At 42.0% G+C, this 9,178-nt stretch overlaps 1 protein-coding gene across 2 annotated transcripts in view; it reads right to left on the minus strand.

Annotated features, from left to right (window-relative positions):
- The window catches only part of GSS (glutathione synthetase), a 315,783-nt gene that overhangs the window by 95,577 nt on the left and 211,028 nt on the right, over window positions 1-9,178 (minus strand). The gene's annotated exons all lie outside the window — the stretch shown is intronic.

Genomic DNA, 9,178 nt, shown 5'->3' on the forward strand with positions numbered 1-9,178 from the left:
TGTTGTTTCTGTTGCAGCTAATCAGTCACTGCAGTCACAGTATCAAGAAGAGAACTAAAATGAGCAAATGAATTTCGGGTGCTGAATTATTAGTAAATTCAATCTACTTCTGAAGAAAACACCCAAAAGGCACATCCAGTCCATAATAAAAACAGTATCTGCCCCACAGCTGAAGTGAATATTAAATTATTTAGAAGCCTCTTTAGTTTTGCTTCTGGTTTTACTACCTTAAAGGTAGTAAAAGCATGTAGGTAGTAGGAAGCATGTGTAAAAGGTGCGGTTTCTAATGTCTGGACCTCACTTCTGACTTCATCCCCATTAGATGAGCACAGAGGAGACCTGCTTCCACTAGCAGGCCCCTGGACAGACACATGCAATCGGTTCCAGTCCTTGTATGTCAGGTGGTGACTTCCACAGCTTCCAGAAAGCTTTTCCTGCTAGTGTCATGCACTCAGATTTACTTGATGAAGTCTCAAGAGCAGGTAGCAGCTATGAAAACTTATTCAAAGAGTAATCCAATAAGGACAGCCATGACAAATACAGCTTCATATCCAATGTTAAATTTATTATACTCCAGTGTGACTATAGCCATAAATCTTTCAAGAAGAGCTTGCCTTGTAAAGCATGATTGTGAGTATATTTGCAATTTAAACACCCAACAGACCAATAATAATGCACCATCAACATTTCTAAACCCTTTTAAATAACTTGCATTCTCATTACTAAAAAGATCATCAGCAAGAAAAAAAATAACCCAAACACATCCAGAAGCAAGCTGAAATCCCTCAAGTCAGAACAGTTCACAGAATAACCTCTAGTTATTCCTTTGTTCTTTTCTTTTTTACTAACTCTTCATTTTACAATGATAAAAAAAGGCACACAATCATCTTCCCAACTAGATCGACATAGTAGGAGTGGGGCTCATGTAGGGTGAGCCACAGCTTTCAGGTAGGTGAGTCTAGACCACCTGAGAGCATGGAAATTTGAAACCCCCCTTTTTCTTTGAACAGGCACTAACCAGATACAGTTTTAAAACAGAGGAAACAAACACAGTAGAACTAAGTGGAGTTTCTAAATGGAGCATGCTCCCTACCACTAGATCCGTACACATGAGATTTTTTCAGGTTTTCTTTAGTCCAGTTTATCACATTTCTGGGCTGCTGCCAACTCTAAACACTCACCACATTTCTCAGGGAAGCCTTTTCGAGCATCATCTCAGCAGGTACCCAGCCAGACACATCCCTTAGACCACCTTCTTCCTTTGCTTAGGTCCCCCCCCTCCCAGAACCATCTCTACTCACCTCCCTGTCCAAAACAGGACCTCCCTTTATCCAACAGAGCTTCTCTCTTCATTGAAAAGGATACACACACACCCTCTCTCACAACACGATCTCAAAACAAGGCAGTAAAGAAAATGCTGTCTATCACTGCAGGCTTCAAAGTTAGCAGGATTTGTTAATGGTGTTGCAGAGAGAGGGGTTTGACTTTAAGAATGGGGAACCCTGTGATGATCAAAAGCATGTTGTTTTTCAATGTATTTTTATCTGCACTTATTCTCTATGCTTTAGACCCTACTGCATTTGCTGCAGGCTAGGTTTTCTCTATAATTAACCAAGGTGATCTGGGTTCCCTATTCACACCTGATCTGATTGCTTCTCTGCTTCCCTCCCCTTCTTCGTACTCTGCCTCCCTCACCTCTTCACAGCTGGCTCCTGTACTGCATCCTCCACATGGACTCACCTGGCCGAAACATGGCTCTAAAACACATGAGTGAGCAAACTGAATGCTGGGGTTTTCCCCAGGCAGAGAAACATAGTGAAAACCTGGAAAAAGCATGAGAAGATTTTGCTTGCTGTATATCCCCACATTTTTGTAACCACAACTGAAAGTTTCTTCACTTCTGTGCTCCAGCTGGGATCAGTTAGCAGATTAATTATAGACCACAAGAAACATGTACCATGAGATTGCTGCAGCCAGACCTTTATCAAAGCACTTTGGAGAAACTCGAGATTTTAAACATTGACAGAAAACACCCAAAAGGCTCATTGGATAATGGAAGCCCTAGGAGAGTGTTCTCCCAGTTGCACCCTGGAACAATGCCTTGCCTGGAAAACCACTGTAATGAATTAATAGCTCACCAGATCTTTTTCCATAACCGTATTAATTGGTATATAAATAGATAATAGAAGACATTACTTCTGTCTACAAAGCTTTGCTTGCGCTCACATCTTGTCTGCTCTTAGCAGACAGATTTCCCAGAAGATGGTAATCCTGTGAGGTCGTCTCCTTCACTCCTTGCTCCGGAGCCTGACAAGCTGAGGGTCTTCCAGTCTTCAGATGCCTTCTAGTCAGTTTTATGCCACCATTGGGTTTCCCTGACTGAACTTTAAATTATCTTCTGACCAGAATGGATGAGCACATTATCACCTGTAAAAAAAGAGGATTGATCACAGCCACCAGACTCCCCATAATTTGCATTCTTCATTTATTCCATGAAGTTTTGACTCCTGGGAGCAGAATACCTGCAGTGCCTGAAAACTCAGGGTCATTCCCATTGCCAGGACCTGGGAGTCTCCATGCTGGGGCCTTCCTCAGATTTGCTGCAAGCAGCTGGCCCAGATTTGCTCAGTCTCCATTAAAATTCTCCTGCTCAAGCACCTTCAGATTAAAGCAACTTTACCCAGACAGAGAATTTAGGTATTAAATTTAGGTATTAATAGGCAGCTAAAAGGCTATTCACCATGCTTCATTTAGCTTGCTAAGAGCTCTTCTATAAAATGTGATTAAAATATGGTGTGGTATGTGATTTATTCTCATCATGTGAGTCACAAAGGTAGCAATGTCTAAAAGGCATGCAAGTCTCAAATGCCAGCAACACACTATGACAAAGAAATAATCGATTCTGCAATGTGATGGTTTTATGAAGGCGACTTTCCATATTCCACAGATATATTAAAAGAGAAGGTCAGTCAGAATATCCAGTATTCTCTCAAAGGCCTTTCTTACCTAGGTTTGGGGTCTTTAGACAGTAATTCAGCATTACTTTCTGGTTTGTCTATCTGGTTGATAGCAAGAATATAACGTCCTTCTGTGTCAAGATCAAGTGTGTCCAATAAGAGGGTGACAGAAGTATCTTACCCAGTTTCTAATAATGCTGCTTCCTCATTACTTTAGCCACATGCAAGAACGTGCCCGTGCAGGTTATATGCCATTAGGTTTTTAGTTCCTGACTTTTTCCTTATGCCCTTTATTTCCCTGGGCTCATCGAATTGTGGTTTCTTTATTAAATCATTCATTATTACAACTTCTGCACTTGAGTCTTCTGAAATCTGTGATAAGCCTCCCATTCATACCCACAACCCTTGAACCAAAGCTCTGCACCGCAAGGATTTTTGAGCCACTCGGCCATTGTGGGTACGCTATTACTAATTCTAACTCTTTCCCACAGTGCTGGCGGCTGTCACATTTTCCCCACAACCTTCTATATTTGCTGTCTTGCCATCAAGAGTGCAGTGTGGTTGAATCCATGCAGATAAGAAGCCAAGTGTGGAAACCACCCCTTTTCTCCCAGTAGGCAGTCACAGAGCCATGTCAGCAGTGGCTCTGCAAACAGGAGTGGCCAAATTATTGCTAGTTGCTAGCCAAAGGTCTGGCAGGGCAGGTGTTGAAGTGGATAACCCCATGCAAAGGGAGAACATGGTTTCACATTTAGCACAGATTCAAGTTGCTTTTTACAACTTTGAAGAAGAAAATCTGGTTTCATAAAAGCTCAGTATCAGCTACAAGCCTTCAGGAGCTATTAGCTCATAATTCTCTAAGCTTTTGCTGTAGACTTCCTTACCACCAGCACTGAAATTATCAAATCACAGCAATATGATAGAAAACCTTTGCTGCAGCAATGAATTTGTTTCCCAGTAGAGATGGACACAGTTACTTACCTTCAGTATTCACATGTGTATTGAAAATCCTATCATATAAATGAAGGGCCTGAGTCTCTTTTTCTATACTATTACAGAAAAACCAACATCAAGAGAACAACCCTTAGGACTCTCCAAAATTTAAACAATGCCTCAAAAAAAGAGGAAAAAAGCCAGAAAAGCCAAAACCCACCAAGTATTTTTGTCATGTAGCCTTGTGCTTTGATTTTCAAGCTCCTCATCTGCTGCCAACCAGGTGTTTAACCAGACGTGTTAGGAATCCTCTCTTGTATTTTGTGTCCATGTACTGGGGTTTTCTGAATGAAAAATTCAGATAACATCTCTGTCAAGCTCCAAATCCTGCTAAACCATCGTGGCAGACTTGCCCATGCCAGTGCAGTGGGATTTGGAAGAGGTGCTGGATCCAGAGCTGTGGAAAACTAGAAGGTTTTTCTCACTTAAAGAAAAAAAACCAAAGGCTTTCACCAGAAATGCCAGATTTCTCTGGTTTAGGTCTTGCTGGTCTGGCTCACAAACCTTTTTCCTGGACATCTGACCCCACGAAAGGGGGGTTTTACTCACCCCTCCACAGCCACTGAGTGCCAGTGGAATACCTGGTTCTGAGACTTCCACCCACTGCAAATTTCATCTAAGCTCTATCTGCCATATGAAGTGTTGATAATGCAAGCGAGAGCCTCACTGAGCACAGAGGGCTGAAGTTCAGAGGCAGTTGCAACTCTTTGAACAGCCAGGAAGATGCTCTCTTCAAAATGACAGTCATCAGGGACATGTTAGGAGGATGCCTCGTGCTCCTGCTTAGGTGAGGAGAGCTTGCTATGCTGTGTGAATCTCTTCATTTTTTCCTTTGTATGCTTTCAATTTCTGGGAGGAATCGAGCCGTGTGCTGCAGAATTTCATGGGTACCTTGGCTAGCAGGGATTTGTTTTCATTCGGTCATGGTTTCTGTAGCTTCATTCAGTTTTTAAAGAGCAGAGGCTGTGCTTCAACTGAGTTAGGTGCTGCCTAGATCTTAACTGTCTTGTTGGTCCCTGTTACGCTTTTCAGGGATGAAAATACTGAACATTTTTAATTGAGATGTTTGTATAAAGGTAAATCCTTGAAAAAAATAAAAATGCTTATAATGGTAACGGAGGAAATGATTTAATTGAACTAATTCTTTATTGTTCCAAAAGTATCCAGACTGATTAAACTCACGCGGTTTTAGCAAAACAAAGAGCGAGCATCAGTGAAAATGGGTGAAATGTGTAGGATGAAGTTAGTTAAAATACTTTCCAGTCAAAAAGCTTAAACTAAATGTTACCCCAGATTTTCCAGCTAGTCACCCTTCAGGAATTTTCCAGAGTGAAATAATGAAGTATCAAGACTATGTTTAGACAGAGAGGAGCAAAAGTTTAAATTAAGCAAGAAAAGAAGCAAGCAGTTACTGGTACCTACTCATCCTCCAAGCTGTTAAAAATAAGTTTTGCCTTCTTAATTCTGAGCTGTGATCCTTAGGAGGCTCTGAACACTGGAAATCAAATATCCAGTATTATTTCTGCGGGCATCCAAACAAGCTCTCATGGCTCTTGCAGAGCGTTTATGAGCAGTGAACTGGCTGCCCTGTGTGTTGGTTGCTGGATCACATGCCACAGCAGTAGATTGGCAAGGGGGCACTGTTGGGAGACTTGGAAGCCAGGCGAATATTGAAGACTGGGTTTTGGAAAGCAGACCTAAAACTGGAAGATGTAGCTGTGAACCGTGTGATTAGAAACTAAGACAAGTCTCTAGCTGCAAAAGCTAAAGGTGGTTCAGCAAGACATAGAATCACAGAATGGTTTGGGTTGGAAGGCACCTGAATGACCATCTAGTTCCAACCCCCCTTATGCTCTAAGGCTGTTTTCCAGCTTGGTCCCCTTTGAAACTGGGACTGCTGGGACAGGCAGAGCTAAACATCCCATCCCAAGTGAGCAGGCAGCGCTGCTCCTCAGGGCCAGAAATGCAGCACAGCACTTTCTGTATCTACAGATCCACTTTATTCACCCTGTGGGCAGACAAAAATGTCCTCAGGGAAGTGCGTGCTGCTTTGCAGTGATTGTTCAGCATATTTGGGGTTAAGATGATTGGTTCCTTGTTACTATTTCTATATATTTTCATGTGCTTCCTGAATAGATTTTGCTCACTGCTGCAATGCCAAGGCTTTACTGAAATAAAAACCTTCACTCGATTTTGTACTGAGCAAGAGGTTCCTGCACACGTGAAATCCAGTCTTTTCAACATGGAAGAGACCGGAAAAGTACTGCTCAGGATGCTGCAGTTCTCTGAAATATTCTTTATCATACAATGTTCTGCTTTGCAGTGGCCTCAATAGGTACATATGTCAATGATACAAGGGTTTTCCTTGTTTTTATGGGGAGGAGGGAGGTTTCTGGGGCTGAAGGGAGGAGGAGCTGTGAAATGGAAAGCAAACACTGAATCCTATTTCTCTGCTGCCAGCACTCTTCTGTTTCGGTGCCCCTTTGCCAGGGTGGCACCAGGAGCAGAGCCTGACAACTTAACCAGCCTCCAGGCAGGGAGGGCTCCCCAAGCCTCCCACCCCTGAACTATTGTCCCTCTGGAAGGGCTGGTTGTGCCTTGAGTGAGTTAAGGCTGTTAAAGCCCTGTAATGAGTGTGTTTATCAGCTCACAAGCTGAGACACAGCTGTGCGGCCAGGATAATTCACACTGGCCTGTATATGCTGAGACCACAGCACAGTCTCCCCTAGCCCATCACCCCTGTGCTGCCGGATCCCTCATCAGCACCATTTTACCCAGGTCAGCTGTAGGCACATAGATACCCAAATATCAGATCAAAGCTCTTTTTGTAAAGATTAAACTTTATGATGGGTGCCACCTCATTCAGCATAAAACCTGCCTGTGCAAGGTTAACTCATTATAAAGTAGTGTAAAAAGACCCATCCTGGAGGCAGATGTTGGGAGTGAGAAGCTCTGCTTCTGCCAGAGCTGCTCATCAGCCCTTCAAGTACCTCTGGAGATGACATCTGTTCTGTGTGAGCAACATCTCCATCCTCAAACATGGTAAAGCAATCATTTAATTAGTATGAAGAGGGCCAACAATTCCTCCTGAGCATGTTTGAAATAGATAAGCTCAATGTGGGGAGGAGGAAGATGTTTTTTGGGTCTAAATTCCCCGCTTTTTGTTTACACCTACACAAAGATACCACGTCCAAATTTAAACCCTGCCTCTTGCCTACTGCTTCTCCCTGCTCTTTAGACTGTCACTGTATCTACATACACAGATATATAGAAACCAGTTTCCGCATTACGAACATGTGAGTGACATGCATTTATTTTGGAATGTATAGAAACACATAGATGTGGATATGACTGATAATTAAAAAAAAAGAAAAATCAAACTTAGTCATAAATTCTAACAACAGTGCTGCCAACCACCGGCATTTAAAAGTCACGAGTCAGCCTTCACGAAAACATGTGTTATCTTTCAGAAAAATAATATGTGTCGAGTTATTTATCTTCTGCTTTTCTGATTCTTCAAAATGCATTTAAATCATATTTTCAAGCCTTTGTTCTCAATCGTGAAGTAGAAAAACTTACTTTTAGGGGGAGAAAAAAGCTGAATTTCTTACACTGGCGTAACTCCAGGAACCAGGACTTGAAGGGAAAAAGCCCAAACAAATATAACATGTGAACCATACTAAAACTGTAAGAGCTGGCAACACTTTGTCATAATAGAGTATTTTTATACCAAAACAACTGTGTGTGACAGGGATAAGTTTGGCCACCATCACGTTCCACTTCCTTTTTCTCACATAAACTCTTTGGTGAAGCACCAGCCTGCAGTGCCAGCCCCTATCATGGAACAGCTTTTGGTAGATGTATTTTCTAAGGCTGAGACAGCCGGAGTGCTCGGGGTCAAAATCTGCTTTGAGCAATGTCTGCAGAGTCATATTTACAGATTGCACTAACTAGATATCAAAGCTCTGGCACCAGAGATAGCTGAAAGTAATATGAAAGAAGTCTCTCGTTGAAAGAAAACTGATGTAGAAGGGCAGAGGGAAAATTCATTAGCTGGTAGTGAAGAGAATAATGGGGTTTGGAGCTGATTCTTTAGGCTTTTTCCAACATCAGCAGCTTTAGTAAACAGAAGAGGTAATATTTAAGGGGAGTAATTCTATTGGGAAATGTTTCCCAGTTTTCAAATCTGCACATCAGTAGCTGCGTGCAGCCGCCTCCAGGTGTATTCCCTGCCTCCATCTATCAGGATATGGGATTTGATCTCACCAGCATCCCTTGAGTGTAATTAAAATTCTGAATTCCTGATCCTGCCTCAGCTTCCTAAATGCAGGATGTATATCCAGAGTGAGGAACACACTCCTAAGGACTTAGAAATGATGAAAGGAAACATGCCCACACCGTTTTGCTTTATTAACTCTCACACCACTTGTCACTTGGTGTCACTTGGTCTTCAGGAGGCAAACAGGGTTACTCTCCTTCACCTTTACTTTTTCTCTCTCTAGTCTTTTTACTGTACATGTGCACCAAAACTAGGGCCATGACCAGATGAGGTTTTGGTCATTTTATCTGGAGTCTCTGTTCTTTGAGGTGATCACAAAGCCCTGCTTGCACTCAGAAGGTTTCTAGCCTGATAGCATCCAAATGATAAAGCATTTTCAATGAGCTGAGGCTCAAAACAGAGAGCAAATAAAAGCATGAAAATATATAGTGTAAAATTTACTTTAAAAATCAGTCCTGTGTAGTCTGGGTTTCATAACTTCTAACAGGAGTGTCATTGATAATTCTGTATCATGTGGCTTTTTGCAGAGAAAAGAGAAATGGCAAGTAAAGAAACTTGTAGCAGCCTCCACAAAGCACCAGAGGAGGTTTTCTTTACTTCTTTAAAATGAGCTAATGCAGTGAAACAAAGGCAAAAGACCCTATTTGGTCAAATAATCCCTTTGGCTGCAGCACAATCCTTTTAACGGAAAACCAGCGCTGTAAATAACTGGAGTAATTTATCAGGAGATTAAAGAAAATAACCTCACTTTCTTTCCTGAAAGAAAATAAGCTAAAATATCATTGACAGATGGCAATTTGAGGCTCGAATACTTTATTACAGGCTGATGACACCATTTTCTCTCTCATATTTACAAGTATGGCAGGGTACCTTTCATACAGCTGAATCGAAAGAGCCTCTTTAGCCGAGTGCTGGGGTTTGGCTTGTTCTCCCCCTTCTCAGACAAGAG

Source organism: Neopsephotus bourkii, unplaced genomic scaffold (assembly GCF_033783945.1).
Source record: "Neopsephotus bourkii isolate Nb327-2 ecotype Australia unplaced genomic scaffold, CSIRO-AGI_Nbou_v1 NB_1663, whole genome shotgun sequence".
NCBI lineage: Eukaryota > Metazoa > Chordata > Aves > Psittaciformes > Psittacidae > Neopsephotus > Neopsephotus bourkii.